The 17395-nt window shown below is 43.5% G+C and overlaps 1 protein-coding gene across 3 annotated transcripts in view; it reads left to right on the forward strand.

The window, feature by feature from the left end:
- The window catches only part of HDLBP (high density lipoprotein binding protein), a 70092-nt gene that overhangs the window by 20714 nt on the left and 31983 nt on the right, over positions 1-17395 (forward strand). The window contains exon 1 of one of the 3 annotated variants that reach the window (XM_036901301.2): positions 14645-14771. The exons of 1 other annotated variant lie outside the window; for it this stretch is intronic. The gene's annotated coding sequence lies outside the window, so the exon portion shown is untranslated. Of the gene's footprint in view, positions 1-14644; positions 14772-17395 lie in introns of those variants that run through there. One more of the 3 variants, XM_036901303.2, reaches the window with a different exon arrangement.

Raw genomic sequence — 17395 nt, forward strand, 5'->3', positions numbered from 1 at the left:
CTCCCATTCTCCCCAGTCCCTTTCCCTTTGGTAACTGTTAGTCCCTTCTTGGGTTCTGTGATTCTGCTGCTGTTTTGTTCCTTCAGTTTTTCCTTTGTTCTTATACTCCACATATGAGTGAAATCATTTGGTATTTGTATTTCTCCTTCCTTGGCTTATTTCACTGAGCATAATACCCTCTAGCTCCATCCATGTTGTTGCAAATGGTAGGATTTGTTTTCTTCTTAGGGCTGAATAATATTCCATTGTGTATATGTACCACATCTTCTTTATCCATTCATCTACTGATGGACACTTAGGTTGCTTCCATTTCTTGGCTATTGTAAATAGTGCTGCGATAAACATAGGGGTGCATCTGTCTTTTTCAAAATGGAGTGCTGCATTCTTAGGGTAAATTCCTAGAAGTGGAATTCCTGGGTCAATTGGTAAGTCTATTTTGAGCATTTTGAGGAACCTCCATACTGCTTTCCACAATGGTTGAACTAATTTACATTCCCACCAGCAGTGTAGGAGGGTTCCCCTTTCTCCACAACCTCGCCAACATTTGTTGTTGTTTGTCTTTTGGATGGTAGCCATCCTTACTGGTGTGAGGTGATAGCTCATTGTGGTTTTAATTTGCATTTCTCTGATGGCTAGTGATGTGGAGCATCTTTTCATGTGTCTGTTGGCCATCTGAATTTCTTCTTTGGAGAACTATCTTTTCAGCTCCTCTGCCCATTTTTTAATTGGATTATTTTCTTTTTGTTTGTTGAGGTGCATGAGCTCTTTATATATTTTGGACATCAAGCCTTTATCGGATCTGTCATTTACGAATATATATTCTCCCATAGTGTAGGGTACCTTTTTGTTCTATTGATGGTGTCTGTGCAGAAGCTTTTCAGCTTTATATAGTCCCACTTGTTCATTTTTGCTTTTGTTTTCCTTGCCCGGGGAGATATGTTCATGAAGAAGTCGCTCATGTTTATGTCCAAGAGATTTTTGCCTATGTTTTTTTCTAAGAGTTTTATGGTTTCATGACTTACGTTCAGGTCTTCGATCCATTCCAAATTTACTTTTGTGTATGGGGTTAGACAGTGATCCAGTTTCATTCTCTTACATGTAGCTGTCCAGTTTTGCCAGCACCACCTCTTGAAGAGGCTGTCATTTCCCCATTGTATGTCCATGGCTCCTTTATCGTATATTAATTGACCATATATGTTTGGGTTAATGTCTGGAGTCCCTATTCTGTTCCACGGATCTGTGGCTCTGTTCTTGTGCCAGTACCAAATTGTCTTGATTACTATGGCTTTGTAGTAGAGCTTGAAGTTGGGGAGTGAGATCCCCCCCACTTTATTCCTCTTTCTCAGGATTGCTTTGGCTATTCAGGGTCTTTGGTGTTTCCATATGAATTTTTGAACTATTTGTTCCAGTTCGTTGAAGAATGTTGTTGGTAATTTGATAGGGATTGCATTGAATCTGTATATTGCTTTGGGCAGGATGGCCATTTTGACTGTATTAATTCTTCCTAGCCAAGAGCGTGGGATGAGTTTCCATTTGTTAGTGTCCTCTTTAATTTCTCTTAAGAGTGTCTTATAGTTTTCAGGGTATAGGTCTTTCACTTCTTTGGTTAGGTTTATTCCTAGGTATTTTATTCTTTTTGATGCAATTGTGAATGGAATTGTTTTCCTGATTTCTCTTTCTATTGGTTCATTGTTAGTGTTTAGGAAAGCCACGGATTTCTGTGTGTTAGTTTTGTATCCTGCAACTTTGCTGTATTCCGGTATCAGTTCTAGTAGTTTTGGAGTGAAGTCTAGGGTTTTTTATGTACAATATCATGTCATCTGCAAATAGTGACAGTTTAACAACTTCTTCATCAATCTGGATTCCTTGTATTTCTTTGTTTTGTCTAATTGCCTTGGCTAGGACCTCCAGTGCTATGTTAAATAACAGTGGGGAGAGTGAGCATCCCTGTCTTGTTCCCTATCTCAGAGGAAGAGCTTTCAGCTTCTCGCTGTTCAGTATGATGTTAGCTGTGGGATTATCATATATGGTCTTTATTATGTTGAGGTACTTGCCTCTATACCCATTTTGCTGAGAGTTTTTATCATGAATGGATGTTGAATTTTGTCGAATGCTTTTTCAGCATCTATGGAGATGATCATGTGGTTTTCGTCCTTCTTTTTGTTGATGTGTTGGATGATGTTGATGGATTTTCGAATATTGTACCATCCTTGCTTCCCTGGGATGAATCCCACTTGGTCGTGGTGTATGATCCTCTTGATGTATTTTTGAATTGGGTTTGCTAATATTTTGTTGAGTATTTTTGTATCTACGTTCAACAGGGATATTGGTCTGTAGTTTTCTTTTTTGGTGGGGTCTTTGCCTGGTTTTGGTATTAGGGTGATGTTGGCTTCATAGAATGAGTTTGGGAGTATTCCCTCCTCTTCTATTTTTTTGGAAAACTTTAAGGAGGATGGGTATTATGTCTTCTCTGAATGTCTGATAAAATTCCGAGGTAAATCTGTCTGACCCAGGGGTTTTGTTCTTGGGTAGTTTTTTGATTACCACTTCAATTTCTTTGCTCGTAATTGGTTTGTTTAACTTTAGTGTTTCTTCCTTGGTCGGTCTTGGAAGGTTGTATTTTTCTAGGAAGTTGTCCATTTCTTCTAGGTTTTCCAGCTTGTTAGCATATAGGTTTTCATAATAGTCTTTAATAATTCTTTGTATTTCTGTGGAGTCTGTTGTGATTTTTCCATTCTCATTTCTGATTCTGTTGATGTGTGTTGATTCTCTTTTTCTCTTAATAAGTTTGGCTAGAGGCTTATCTATTTTGTTTATTTTCTCAAAGAACAGCTCTTGGTTTCACTGATTTTTTCTATTGTTTTATTCTTCTCAATTTTATTTATCTCTTCTCTGATCTTTATTATGTCCCTCCTTCTGCTGACTTTATTTTTTTTTTCCATTTGTTCTTCTTTTTCCAGTTTCAGTAATTGTGATGTTAGACTATTCATTTGGGATTGTTCTTCCTTCTTTAAGTATGCCTGGATTGCTGTATACTTTCCTCTTAAGACTGCTTTCGCTGCATCCCACAGAAGTTGGGGCTTTGTGTTGTTGTTGTCATTTATTTCCATATATTGCTGGATCTCCATTTTAATTTGGTCGTTGATCCATTGACTATTTAGAAGCGTGTTGTTAAGCCTCCATGTGTTTGTGAGCCTTTTTGCTTTCTTTGTACAATTTATTTCTAGTTTTATACCTGTGTGGTCTGAAAAGTTGGTTGGTAGAATTTCAGTCTTTTGGAATTTACTGAAGCTCTTTTTGTGGCCTAGTATGTGGTCTATTCTGGAGAATGTTCCATGTGCACTTGAGAAGAATGTGTATCCTGTTGCTTTTGGATGTAGAGTTCTATAGATGTCTATTAGGTCCATCTGTTCTAGTGTGTTGTTCAGTGCCTCCGTGTCCTTACTTATTTTATGTCTGGTGGATCTATCCTTTGGGGTGAGTGGCGTGTTGAAGTCTCCTAAAATGAATGCATTGCATTCTATTTCCTCCTTTAGTTCTGTTAGTATTTGTTTCACATATGCTGGTGCTCCTGTGTTGGGTGCATATATATTTATAATGGTTATATCCTCTTGTTGGACTGAGCCCTTTATATGTAATTTCCTTCTTTATCTCTTGTTACTTTCTTTATTTTGAAGTCTATTTTGTCTGATACTAGTACTGCAACACCTGCTTTCTTCTCCTTGTTGTTTGCATGAAATATCTTTTTCCATCCCTTGATTTTTAGTCTGTGCGTGTCTCTTTGGGTTTGAGGTGAGTTTCTTGTAAGCAGCATATAGATGGGTCTTGCTTTTTTATCCATTCTATTACTCTGTGTCTTTTGATTGGTGCATTCAGTCCATTTACATTTAGGGTGACTATTGAAAGATATGTACTTATTGCCATTGCAGGCTTTAGATTCGTGGTTACCAAAGGTTCAAGGTTAGCTTCTTTAGTATCTTACTGTCTATCTTAACTCGCTTATTGAGCTGTTTTAAACACTGTCTGGTGATTCTTTATTCCTCTCCCTTCTTATTCCTCCTCCTCCATTCCTTATATGTTGGTTGTTTTATTCTGTGCTCTTTTGTGTTTGCTTTAACTGCTTTTGTGGGTAGTTGATTTTATTTTTTGCCTTTAGTTAGTATTTGGTTGGTCTGCTTTCTTTGCTGTGATTTTATTTTCTCTGGTGACATCTGTTTAGTCTTAGGAGTGCTCCTGTCTAGAACAGTCCCTCTAAAATACCCTGTAGAGGTGGTTTGTGAGAGGCAAATCCCCTCCTCTTTTGCTTGTCTGGGAATTGTTTAATCCCTCCTTCATATTTAAATGATAATCGTGCTGGATACAGTATTCTTGGTTCAAGCCCCTTCTGTTTTATTGCATTAAATATATCATGCCTTTCTCTTCTGGTCTGTAGGGTTTCTGTTGAGAAGTCTGATGATAGCCTGATGGGTTTTCCTTTGTGGGTGACCTTTTTCCTCTCTCTGGCTGCCTTTAAAACTCTGTCCTTGTCCTTGATCTTTGCCATTTTAGTTATTATGTGTCTTGGTGTTGTCCTCCTTGGTTCCCTTCTGTTGAGTGTTCTGTGTACTTCCGTGGTCTGATAGATTATTTCCTCCCCCAGTTTGGGGAAGTTTTCAGCAATTATTTCTTCAAATACTCTTTCTATTCCTTTTTCTCTCTCTTCTTCTTCTGGTAACCCTATAATGCAGATATTGTTCCTTTTGGATTGGTCACACAGTTCTCTTAATATTGTTTCACTCCTGGCGATCCCTTTATCTCTCTCTGCGTCAGCTTCTATGCGTTCCTGTTCTCTGGTTTCTATTCCATCAGTGGCCTCTTGCATCTTATCCATTCTGCTTACAAATCCTTCCAGAGATTGTTTCATTTCTGTAATCTCCCTCTGGATGTCATCCCTTATCTCTTGTATTTTTCTCTGCAGCTCCGTCAGCATGGTTATGACCTTTATTTTGAATTCTTTTTCAGGTAGGCTGGTTAGGTCTGTCTCCTTCTCAGGGGTTGCCTATGTGGTTTTGGTCTGTCTCAAATTCTGCCTTTTCATGGTGATAGAGATAGTTTGCAGAACTGGCGCGAGTGAGGGCTGGGAGAATGTCCGTTCTTGTTGGTTTGTGGCCCTCCTCTCCTGGGAGAACAGTGGCCTCTAGCGGCTTGTGCTGGGCAGCTGCGCGCAGACGGGGCTTCTGATTCTTGCTTGGCCGCTATGGAGTTTAGCTCCGCAGTTGCCGTGGGCGTGGCCTGCCTCGGGTGGCTGCTCCAATACTGCGGGGCTGCATCGGAGGGGAAACGGCCGGGAGGCTGTTTATCTCCGTGAGGGGCCTCCAAGCTTCCCTGCTGCCCATGGGGTTAGGGTGCCCGGAGTTCCCCGGGATTCCCAGCTGCTGGGCTAAGTGTCCTGGGACGCTTCCTTCCAACTGTGGGGTCCCTATCCCTTTAAGACTTCCAAAAAGCACTTGCTTTTCTTTGTCCCCAGGGCACCGGCTGCGGGGACCCGCTCACAGGTCTTACTGTCCTGTTTCCCTAGTATCCAGGACCCCACGCATGCACTGTGTCTGCGCTCTGGTCCGGATGGCTGGGGCTGGGTGTTCAGCAGTCCTGGGCTCCCTCCCCCTCCACGCTCCGACTCCTCTCCTCCCATCCGGAGCTGGGGTGAGGGGTGCTCGGGTCCCTCCGGGCCGCGGCTTGTATCTTACCCCCTTCGCGAGGCGCTGGGTTTTCACGGGTGTGGATGTAGTCTGGCTGTTGTTCTGTGTCTTCTGGTCTCTCTTTTAGGAAGAGTTGTATTTGTTGTATTTTCAAAAATATGTGTGGTTTTGGGAGGAGATTTCCGCTGCTCTACTCATGCCACCCTCTTGGCTCCGCCCTCTCAACTGACATAATTTTTTTAAAGCAATCTGAATTTATTGGAGAATTTCAATATGGTAATGTAGAAACATTTCTCTATGCTCTTATTTCCTTATTTTGTATTATTGTAACGTTATATGTTTGCCTTAACGAGCAAAACGGGCATTAGCAGGTTTAGGAGCATGCATCCACTGTCATGGGGATAGCTGGGCTTGGGCCATCTGTTGGTGGAGAAGGGAGTTAGCCCCCAGGGTGGCTGGGGGCCAGACTTGGCTTTATGCTTGGTTCTGAGATGGCTCTGCCATGGCTTGTTTACTCTGTCTCCTAGTGTGAGAACCAGCTCCTGCAGAAATGCTGCAGTACATTCATCTTTGGATACATGCATGAGTATATAGGTGAGAAATTCTTACAAGTTGGAATTCCAGGTCAGAGAGTACTTGAAATTTAAATTGCAACATGTGGATCACATCCATTTTACTCCTTCAGCTACACCAGTTTTCCCACACCTTTTCTGACAGTCATCTAACTTTATTTTTGCCGAACTGAGAGGTGAAGGTACAATCTTATCCTATATTCAATTTGCATTTCTTTTCTACAAATTAAATAAACATTTCCTCAATGTCCGTGAAAGATATTTGTATCTTTTGTCCTTTTTGGTTTTTTTTTTTTTTGGATGGGTTGCTAGAGTCCTTGGAAGAAATACTATAAACTAAGCTTGGGCACTTCTTTCCCAGAAATTTCTGAGACTACCATGCACCACACACCCCTGAGATATTTTCATGACTGACCCCCTAATCTGAATTTATTCATTTTAAAAGATGTGAAATAAATTATTGGGATTTTTTTCCCTTTTAGGATTGTTATTATAGAAAGTTTATTAATCAGAAAAGCTTGTCAGATTACATTTCTGCTTTGGTTGGGAACCAACTATATAGCAGCTGCTGTTCAAATAAGAGCTCCATGTATAACTGAACATTTTTTAGTACCCACCTTAAAAAGGTAAAAAGAAACAAGTGAAAGTAAGCTCAATAATGTATTTTAACCCAATCCAAAATATTATCATTTCATTAATTCCTAATAACAAATTTTACATTGTATTTTTTCATATTAAGTCTTCAAAATCTATTATGTGTCTTAGACTTACAGCATACATCAGCTGGCACCAGCCACACCTCAAGTGTTAGGCCGCACATTGCCAATTAGTGCTGGCCACCACAGCTCTAAAGAGTAATGTTTCATTTCATTTCTATGCAAATCCATTATCTTAGTCTTTTGACTCTAACATTTGTCCCATCCACTTTTTAAAAAAAAGTCACAAGATATATTTATCCAACACATGTTCTTGAAGTATGCTGTAGGTACTACTCTTTACTCATCTGTATAAAGATATACTGATTATTTCAGTGTTTGTTCAATTGTAGCAGATAACTGCATTAAATGTACTCATTTAGCAGAATGTGGTTTGTTCATTTAGTGGAATAAACACTAATATCCCCAGTTGAGATGCCTACTATAGGGCAGATTATATTCCTTTATCTTTTTAACAATTCACAAAGGCCTCAAAAGTTTACAAATGGGAAACTTGTAAAAGTTGAGAGCTGGGACAAACAGCCAAGGTGACCCAGATGGGATGTGAGCAAGATTCTGAAGTCGGGTACCAGATGCCAGACTTAGGGTTCCCTCTACACTTCCTTCCACTGTGGATGCCTGTCACAGCCTAGCTAACTCCTGAGTTATGCATTTTCACATCACTGAGAAATACATGAATCTAATAAGAGTAACTGTCTTTGAAAGTTCTAAGTTTCCTTTTTTATCACTTCCTGAGAAGAGGTGAAACTGACAATTAGTGGAGAAAGAACAAAGCGACGTAAAGGAAAACAGGGCTACAGCTATTTATTTACTTCTCGCCTGAACTTGTACCACTATTTCAGGGAAACAGAGCTGCTGAGTTGAATGTACACATGGTAGTAAATACTCTCTGAGCTTCAGAGAAGAACCTAGTTTTGATGTGTTCAGTGTTAAGAGTATTCTGCAAGTCAACTTTGGTTGATACTACAGTTTATATTTATAGCCAAGTATAAACAAGCTTAATCATAAAAGGAATTTATTAGTCTATTTTAGCCATCTAGGGGGCTGAAAACATACTCTTCTTTGCCCTGACCTGACCACCACACTCAGTATGGGAGAGCAAACTGTGCTAAACTCTCTCATCTCTTAGTGCCAGCTTCCTACAGGATCGCAGGGCCTCTGAGCAAGTGTAGGACCTGAGCGGGTCCACAGCCTCGGATATGTCCTCTGGTCCAGTGCTCCTCCAGAGCCCTCATCAGTGTGGCCTCACCTCAGTGAGTTCCTACTGGGTAATCAGTTAAAGCAGAGAGGATAGGAAGCATAAGTTACACCTCTCAGTGTATCTATCTGTGTTGATCCTTTGACAGGTGGCTTAAAGTTGTTGACTGTTGCTAACAGTGCTGTGATAAATGTTCTGTATGTGCTTCCATTTACTCACGTGGGAGAGCCTTTTCCTAAAGTATGTGTCTAGAAATGGGATTGTTATCTCATGGATTTTGCATCTTAAGCCTTACTAGGCCTTGTGAGTGGTGTGAAGGAAGGACCTTAGTTTTTCTCTTGTCTAGATAACCAGTTTTCCCAGAGGCACTGGTTGCATAGTCCTGCCCCCAGGCCACCTCTTATGAGAGTGACATCTCTGTCTATTGTGGTGTCCATGTTGGGACCCTCCAGTCTGTGCCACTGTCCTCTGTGCCTGTTGCAGAACCAGCACTGCATTACCTGAATTACCAAAGCTGTACAACCTTGATGTGTGAGGAGAGCAAGTCCTCCCCACCTTGTTTTCCTCAGAGTTGTGTCAGAATTCATGGTCTTTGATCTTTTGTATAAAGTTCATTGTATATACAATTTCATATGTAAGTATTCTAAAAATTGTTTATGTATTTTATAATACAGTCGCTATAAAAATTATATACAGAAATCTGTAAATGAAAGTATAAAATCTGGTTGGAAAATGCCATATACACATGCATATTCACACCTTTTCTGAAATTTTAGCTGTACTTGCTTTCAATTTCTAGTCTAATGAGGGGAGAAGTACAGTCTCTATGATGAAGTCTTACAGGTAAACGTCATTTCTTTATTACGACTTTTCTGTATTTTAACAAAGGATTTTAGAATAGTCTCTATAAATCCTATTCTTTTATTATTAGACTTATTTCTTATAGTTTGATGTTTTGTATATTGATGTTTCCAGAATAGTGTTAGTTCTAATCATATATTCATAAATCCTCTTGGATCTTGTGTTTGGACAGCTTTGTTGTCCATGAACACTGGCAACTTTATTTCCAATCCTTGAGCATTTCTTTTTCTTACCTTATTGCTCTGATCCTTAATTGCTTAATTGCTAGAATCCTTAATGCAGGTTCGAATAAATACAACACTGTTACAACCTGTATTCATGGTCTAATGTGAGTGCTTCTCATACAAAGGCTTTTGGTAGGTACCCAACATCTAATAATTAGGGACACATCCTTGTACTCCTCCTTTTTATCAGGAATGGATAAATCATATTGATTCTTTATTTCAGTGTTTTGAGATGACCAAATCATTCTTGCCCTGGAGCTGAAGGAGTGTGGTGAATTATTTCATTTTTCTAATATTGTACCATCTTGTATTATTGGAGTAAACTTGACTTCCATTATTTATTATTTGCTTTTTCATTTCTGTATCAGTTTGCTAAATTGCCTTAGGCTCTTGCTTTTAAGTACCTAGGTGAAGTTCACACATTTCCTCCTGTTATCCTTGTCTGGGAGGTATTAAAATTTCCTAGATTTTTGAGTGAGTTAGAAAGAAAATCTTGCTCAGGGCTTCTTTACAGAAGCATCTGGGCCTGTGTTTTTCTTTCGATTTTTACATTTGTTTCTTTGAAGATTGGAGAGGGCTGGTTAAACTTCCCATTTCTAACAGACTGTCTTTCTAGAAATTGCCTAATTCATCTGTTTTCAAGTTCTTGATAATACTTTTCTCAATAGAATTATATGATTTTTCAAAGTCTCTGTTGTAGCTGTAGTTTTTGACACCTGTTGAATTCTTAGTATTGCTTTTTTAAAACCTGTTCTCTCTCTCTCTTCTTTCATTGGTCATTTTTTGCCAGAGATCTAACTGGTCTTAAAGATTCAGTAGTGTGTTGTGTTTATTTTCTCTAGTATATGTCTTTTACTTCATTGATTTCTTATCTTTATTTCTTTATACTTTTAGATTTATTCTGTTGTTCTAATTTCAGGAGAGGATAATGAACTAATTTTTATTTTTTCCTCTTTACTAATATGATGGCTTGAGGCTATAAACATCCAAGTAACACTGCTTCATTCCACAAGTTTGGATATATAACTGCTTTATTCAGTTCTGAATATTTTCAGATTTCTTCTGACTCATGAGTTATTTAGGAGTGAGTTTTTTAATTTCCAGGCTTCTTAAATTTTTATGTTGACTTCTAATTGACTGTGTTGTGGGTCAGAGACTGTTATTGCTGTTATATTAATCCTTCGCCATTTGTTTTCGTGTTTTTGTATTAGCTCCTGGCTGATTTTTATAAAAATTCCATGTATATGTGAAAAGAGCATGTCATTTCTAATCATTGAGCAAAGAATTATGTAAGTCCAATAAAGTAAGTTTATTAATTACATTGTTTTAACTTTATGCACATTTTTAGTCTTCATTATCTGTTATCAAAAGAGTTGAGTCAATCTTTCCTTGTAATCTTGGATCATCAGCTTCTAGTAACCTTCCATGTTTACTTGATATATTTTGTAGCTATGTTATTAAGTGCGTACATGAAGTTTTTTTTAAATTCTTGACCTCCTTTTTTCCTAATAATATTCCTTATCCTACAGTCTATTTTATGTGAAAATAATATAGTTAGCTTGGCATTCATTTGGTTAGTGTTTGCCTGCTGTACTTCTTCTACCCCCTTACTTTCACCCTCTATGTCCTCATGGTTTAGGACTCTTAAATAAATAACTTACAGCTGGGTTTTGTAACGAGCCAGTTTAGTGTGTTAACATTAGATTATTGCCACATTTGACGTTCATTTCTTCCATCCGATAGTTTGTGTTTTATTTGCCTTGTCTTTTCATTGCTTCTTTTTTACTTTTCCTGCTTCCTATTATGTTTTCTTTTTTCCTTTTTTTTTTTAGTAATTAGTAGTAAAAAATAAACAGTAAGTTATAATGCATATTGTATTGAGTACCTCTGAACCTACCACCCAATCCAAGATCTAGAACATTATCAATAACTTCCATTGGAATGAGTTTGATGCTTGGTTTGAAAGTTAAAAAACGTTTCTGTGTACTAGATTATCTTAAAAATTTTATCATTCATTTACCAAGGGCTAAAATTAGTATCTCTAACCTCTCCTCAAATAACGATCTTCAAGTATTGTAACTTCAGTTTCCTCCTACCACCTTATATTTTATTGCTGCCTGGAATTTTAATTTACCTTATATTTTAATTCCCTCCAGATGTAATTGTCATTAGTACATGGTCAGTGCTTGTTCACTTGATCAATACTCCTTCTGTAAGCCTTTGGCTGTCATTCTCATTGTGCTGACATTCCCGTTGGTGGCAACTGCTTCATCCTTAGGATGTGTCTACTTCATTTTTATGCTTAAATAAGAGAAAGAATTTCAGTTGACAGTTACTTCCTTCAGTATAATTTTAGGGTGTGATTTGTACTGTTAAGTGGTCTGCCCTCCATCTCACAGTGCTGCATTAGCAGTAACTTGGCTTTTCTGTCTAGTTGTTTTTAAGATCTACTCTTGTCTTTGGCATCCTGAGGTTTTGTTATAGTACGTTTGGTCTCAGTTTGTTTAAATTATCCCACTAGCCACCATTCTGTCTCTTTGGAAGGGATGTTATCTTTATATTCTAGTATTTTCTCTGCAATTTTTCCAATATTTATTCTGTTATTTGTACAGTTAACACTTGAACAACATGGGGGTTAGGGGTGCTGACCCCCTGTGCAGTTGAAAATCCACATACAACTTTGATTCCCCCAAAACTACTAAAAGCCTGTTGTGGACAGGAAGCCTGACCATACATAACACCAACGATTAACACATATTTTGTATGTTACATGTATTGTAAGAAAAGGATTTTTTCAGATTGTTGCAAATCTCCAAATAAGCTTCTAGTATACATGATGAAATAATCTGTGTGTAAGTGGACCCAAGCAGTTCAAACCTGTGTTATTCACGGGTCAGCTGTACTTTCTACTTCGAGCACTCTTATTAGACATATGTTGGACTCCCTGTCTCCTTATCCGTGGTTCTAAGCCTCTTCCAATTGTTCCATCTCTGTTTTCTTTTTTTTTTTAAGGCCAGCTTTTGTATCTCTAATCCCTTTGTGTTTTTTTTTTTTTTATAGTTTCAGTTTGATCTGTCATCTGAAGTTCTTCAGTCTTTCTATTTTTTGAATTTTGGACTTCAGCCTTTTTACATTGTGGGTGGTCTGTGGATATCCTTTGCAGCCTGATGTGAGGTTTATTCCCTCCTGAGTGGGGTTTCTTTGTTTTGTTAATATCTAGGTTTGGGCTAGGGGTTCTTGGACAAATGGGGTTGCAGGAATATGAGCCCTGAACCTCTGTGCTACTCCATGGTTGCTAATCCTCAAGAGGTGCTCCCATCTCCCAACACAGACCAGTCAAGAAAGCATCCTGTAGTCTCTATGCTAGTGGACTTTGCTGCTCTTTCTAGGACCTACCTTCTATTGAATGTTAGGCCTTTAAGGGATGGGGGTTGGTTTGTTTTAACCGTTCACCTTGAGTGGGCCCAAAGTTTCTTCCCTGTCCCCTGAGGACTGAAACTCAGTTGTCACAGACTTGTTCACCTTTTGAGGCAGCCATAGGGGCTCACATATTATCTAGTGTGAACATTTCTGGACCCATATGTCTCACAATTTGCCTTACTGTTAGTTTCAGTGCACTAAAGCTTGCTGGGAAGAAAAGTGGTCTTAATTACCAGCACAAAAGCATCTTCTGGGTTGGTTGTTTAGGGCACAGATTTAACATTTGACTATATATATATATATATATATATATATATATATAAATGTATGTATTTTTTTTTTTTTAACCAACTCGTTTAAGGTCTTCTATGTACCAGGTACTGTGTGAGCTTCTGCCTGTGGTGACATCCCACCTTCACTGGAAGTTTCTTGATGCTGGATCTGTTCCAAATCCCTCCACTCTTCCTTTCTCCTCATCCCCTCCTGCACTGCTGAACACTCAGAAATAAAAAAACAGCAACCATACATATGTCCGAGTTGCTTGTTGGTTGACCCCTGTGCACCTCAGCGGTAGGAAGCAGCCCCTGGTACTCACAGAGGCTCTGCCAAGTCTCAGGAGGTGCCGCCGACCAGGTGCCATTGGCGACTTAGGCTCAGCTTTGATGAGCATGGGGTTCCCTTGCCTTGCAGGGTTTCTCTCCCCAGTGGTGTGAAGTGCTGGGATGCCCCTGCCCGCCATGCCAGGCTTGTGCCTGGCCTTCAGCTTGCTGTACAGCTGCCTGCTTGATGTCTCCATGTGGCCTCCAGTGGGCATCTCACTTGCACATCCCTGATGTGAACTCCAGAGCTTTTGCATCACACTCCCCCTTACCGGTACAGGATTCCTTCAGTCTCCCCGTTTGAGTGAGGGCAGCCAGGGACCTCCCTGCCGTTCTTGACTAAGAAGGAATGCAGGCCACCTTGGTGTTTACTTCCAATCGTAATGAAAAGTCATTGTCTTCTTCAGACTGAACAACTGCCGTAGCCCTGGACCCCCGTGCTCCCACGTACCTTGACAGTGGTCTTCTAAAATAACACAGCTGGTAATATGCCGTCTGCCACCAAAGCTCCTCACCAGCTCCCATTCTGAGCAGCACCTGTGTCTTTACTACAGGTTGTGCTGACCCAGCCCTGGGCTTCCCGCCTGCCCGACCTCGCTGTTCCCCTAATGTGTGTCCCATCAATGGTGCACGCTCATTCATTGACCATGCCACTTCTATGGAGGTATAACCAACCTTGTATGTACAAATTCCTACACTGGATCTGTACCTGCGGACAAGAACCAAACAGGCAGTTACCCCGGTACACAGTGAATGCAGCCCGCCCACTGGGGTGGGAGCCCTGCTCAGCCTTGTCTCGGGTTGGGCACACGGTTGCCCACGCATTCTTACCTGGATAAGTGCAGAGATAATGCGTTCTTTAAAGGAAGGGGACTCCACGTTTTGAAGTGGATTAAACTGGTAGCCAAAGAAGTGAGTAGGGGTGTGTTGTGGAAGTGAGGGGCACAAGGAACGGAAGGTGCGAGGGAATGAAGCTCTGTGGCCCCCACTCTGCGGCACGATCGCTTCCCCACGGGAGTTTTAGTAGGCTAGCGTTGTCCTCTCGTCCAGCTTTTGGAAGTTGTCAAGGGTCGGGACCAGCAGTTAATTTCCTTTGTGTTGGCGCAGAGGATTCTTGTTTCGGTGGGGGTGGCATCGTTGGTGGCCCCTGCCTCCAAAGCAGAGCCTCCTTCCTGCCCTCTCCTCCTTGCCAGGCTCTGCGGGGCTCCTGGCCGGCGCCTTGGTGGGGTTCCTTTCCCGGCTCCCGACCGCCGTCCTCCCCGCCAGGGAGCTGCCAGGCTCTTCGGAGTTGCGCTGGGCAGCCCGGGAGCTCGTCCCGTGCGGGGCTGCGGGGCGGGGCTGCGGGGCGGGCGGGGCGGGGCGCCGCGGCTTGACGTGTCTCGGCGGGATTGGAGCTGCCGCCCTATATAGCGGCGGGGGCCCGGGCGCCGGCCTCGAGCACCGGCTTCTCCCGCGCGGCGGGTGGACGGACAGGCGGACAGGCGGCAGGACGCGAGCCCAGGAGTGAGCGAGCGGGGCCGGGCCCGGGGCGGGGTCTGGCAAGTTGGGGCGCCGGGGGCGGGGCGGTGGCGCGCCCTGCCGACGTGGGGCGCGGGCGGGGGAGGGGGCCGGGCGGCCTTCTGCCCCCCGCCCCGGCCGCCCCGCCAGGACCCCCACCAGGGCGCGGGCGCCCCCCTCCTGCGGGCCCTGCCCGGCGGGGGTGGGGGGACGGCTACGTGTCACCACTGCGCATGGCCGCGGCTCTGGCACCGGCAGTGAGAAACTTTCCTGAGTCCGCGCACGGGGCCCGGCCGCGCCGCAGCCCCAGGGCCCGGTTTCCCCCGCGCCTCGCGCCCGGCCTGCAGCCCCCCCAGGGCCGCGCTTCCACCCCGGCGCCCAGCCCAGCCCGGCACTGGGGGAGGGGCGGCCAACCTGGGCCTGGGTCGGTGACGTTGGCTCTGGCCGTTGCCCCCTCTTCCCTCCTGCTCCCCACTACGAGCGCCCCTTCTCCAGCCCAGAGGGTCTGGGGGCGCGGGCCTGTCCCCTGTGCCGCAGGGGAGCGCTGGTGGCCGGGGTGGAGGGGAGTGGGGGTGAGAGGGCAGGCCCGGCGCACCTCCACCTGCAGCCCGCCTGCGTGGTCAGGGTTGGGGTGCAACTTGGACGGGCCCCAGGGTCCGTGCACGAAAAAGACATTTAGGAAAAATACCGAATTTGGATGAAAGGCGGGGAGGCCGACCGCGCTACTGCCCCTTTAAGCCTGTCCCCGCCCGCGGGCCCGCGTGGCCTGTGGGAGGGCCTGCTGAGGTGGCATCTGCGAAAGTTCCTCCTGCAGGATGGTGCCGATTTCCAGAACTCGGTGAAACGCGCAGTGCCCGCCTTCTGCTCCTCGTCTTGCGCGAGGGCCTTCCTTGGATTAGGCTTTGTGAACTTTCTGCAAAGACTTTTACTTTTGAATACGTAATTGGCAGAATGTCACAAGGAAATCAACTTGTTTAGAAACACAGTAAAACTTCATTTAAAGACTTTTCTGTCCTATCTTTGGAGCAAGTTTCAGATGTAATCTACAATATCATCGCTTCCCATTTCTCCCACACGCTGAGTCCGGAGGGCTTGACAGCTCCTTGGGGTGGGAGGGATTGTTTACTGCTACCCACCCTCTTCCTTTGGTTCTAGCTGTGTGCTGCATAGTTATATTTTGAGATGTGTTTTTTTTTCCTGTGGACATGTACATTCTGAGAAACTCCACTTAAAGTCCAGGTTGAGAATAGTTTGAGGTCTGCATTGGATGGGCCTGAATGCTTCGTGCAGGGAATGGAGGTAAGAGCAACCAAACCGATGAAGAGACAGGGCCATCTTGGGAATAATTGGAGGAGGCAAGAGAAGGGGCTTCACGGATCTGAATGGAGTCCTGGAGGGAAGAGTGGGCTTGTTCTCTGGCCAGAAGGGGAAAGGCAGTTGTAAATTTGGCATCATAACAGACTCTTCTGAGGACTACACAGAGGTGGGGGTGGGCCCCCTGGAAAGCCGTGCGGCTTGTCCCTGGTGGCACTCAGACTGAGGCCGAGTGGTGTCTAAGGTCCCTGCATCCTGGTTTGAGCAGGTACTAGATGAAGTGGGGGACTGATAGCATGTGTTTGGCTTCTTTTCTCTGATAACGGGGCCTGACTTAGGTGTCCTGGGAGCTTGGGATCCCAAGCAAAGGAGCTGGAGCAGAGCGCACACCCAGCCGCCCTCACTTTTAAGAGGGTGCTGAAAGTCCCCCGTGGAGCAGGGCAGGTAAGCATGCTGGGTGTGCTTAGAAGGCAGTTAGGCTGTGGGGGATTGGGGGGAGCGTCAGGCTGTGGGCACAGCTCCTCGGGGCTGCTGTGTTGAACTAGAGGCAGGTAAACAGTTGAGCCTAAAGCACAGATGGTGTCCAGCTCTGCGTTTCGTATGGGTTGTTGGGTTTATGTTCAGAATAAATTCTTTAAGGACAGGGTTTTGAGGAGCTTATAAGAAAAACAACCACCATACTTGATGATACCAGAACTCTAGATGTTCAGTCAGTTGCTTGTTGTGGTCTGTTTGTTTCCAGCTGTGACTGAACTGCTGTGTGAAATGTGGAGACAGCGACCCAGTGTGTCCTGTCAGACCAGTCTGGAGGTCCACTGTCTGTCCTGTCCCAGGTGCCCAAGGGCCTGTTAACTTGAGAGCACTTTAGAGTCCCTGCGATAGGCTCTCCCTCCAGTGCACTACTTAGCCAGTTCAGCTGTGTTGATGTTCCTTCCTAGAGCCCCTGGGACCCAGGGGTTCGATAGAAGGGCTAGCTGGAATTGCCTTCTGGAAGGTGAGCTATCTCAGAAGAGACCTTCAGGAACTGGCACCAACACCAGGTGCAGAGTTGGGACTGCTTATCTTTACAGACCTGTGGCTGGAGTGGAAGTGAACAGTGGCAAACCACAGGTTGTTGTGTGGCTGTGATGGCACTGAAGACTGGCCCCATCCAGGGAGGCAGGAGGACTGTTGTGGGAGCACAGACAAGAGGGTGCTGGTGGCGTCGGTCACATACATGGACCTGGCATGTTAAGGGATAAATGTCACTGGGTTTCAGGAAGTGATGTTGGCAACTGGGATGACCTGGAGTGGGCAGCTGTTCAGATGGAAGGTCA

The sequence above is a fragment of the Manis pentadactyla genome, chromosome 6 (assembly GCF_030020395.1).
Source record: "Manis pentadactyla isolate mManPen7 chromosome 6, mManPen7.hap1, whole genome shotgun sequence".
Lineage (NCBI taxonomy): Eukaryota > Metazoa > Chordata > Mammalia > Pholidota > Manidae > Manis > Manis pentadactyla.